Raw genomic sequence first — 1,081 nt, 5'->3', positions numbered from 1 at the left:
ACTTATTTAGTTTTTAAAGATTGAAGTGTCACTTGAGGACAAGTAATATTTTAAGTTTGGGGGATTTTGATACACCTAAAATATATAGTGTTCTTAAACGCGATTTTATACCTATTTTTTAGATATTGCACTTTAATGGAAGACATTTGTGTGTTTTTCTTTTAGGTACAAGTAAAAAAGGTGAAAAATGCTAAAAGCAGAGAAAAAGGATCAAATTTGGAGCAAAGAGGCAAAAATTGAGCTAAAGTGTTTTGGCGCCTAAGCGTTAGATCCGGTGCTTAAGCGCCGGTTAAACAGAGAAGGTTGTGCCTAAGCGCCAGAGGCCCTGCACCTAAGTGTTAGAGGCAGTTATTTGGCGGTTTTCTTCATTTGGCTGAAGTTTGAAGAAGTAAGGTGGACAATGCCACCTGCAATTGCGCTAGGCCTTATGTGGCTAGAGTTTTGGTGGAAAGAGATGTGATACACCTAAAATATATAAAATTTTTAGACACATTTTTATACCTATTTTTGAGATATTGCACTTTAATAGAAGGTATTTTATGTTTTTCTTGCATATATAAGTAAAAATGAAAAAAATTCTTAAAGGAGTGAAAAGGGATCAAATTTGAAGCAAAAAGGTTAAAAATTGTGCAAAAGAGTTTTAGCGCCTAAGCGCCGAGACCCCGCGCTTAAGCGTCATTGGCAGTTACTAAATGAGTAAAATCAATTTTCACAAATTTCGAAGAGGTTTTTAAGGCACCCATTGGCTTAATAGGTGGTTGTAACCACCATGGACGAAAATTATCATGAAAGGATGCATCTCTTGAGAAAATACATTGAATCGAGACACATTTTGAAGAGATCCCAATGCACCTCTTAGAAAATTATAAAAGAAATAAGAGAGGATTTAGAAAAGAGTTCTAAAAATATTGGTAAGTTTTGAAAGTTCTTCTTTAGGGAGTTAGTTCGGAGAGATTTTCAGGAACCACTTTTTATTTACTTTATCCTTTTTGTTATTTTGTTTTGAGTGATTGTAAAAGAGAAGAGATTTAAAAGAACTTCAAGAGTTTGGTGGAGGACTTGAGATAAGTTTTTATCTTTT

The sequence above is a fragment of the Phalaenopsis equestris genome, unplaced genomic scaffold (assembly GCF_001263595.1).
Source record: "Phalaenopsis equestris unplaced genomic scaffold, ASM126359v1 Scaffold000374, whole genome shotgun sequence".
Lineage (NCBI taxonomy): Eukaryota > Viridiplantae > Streptophyta > Magnoliopsida > Asparagales > Orchidaceae > Phalaenopsis > Phalaenopsis equestris.
This window is presented reverse-complemented; position numbering follows the sequence as displayed.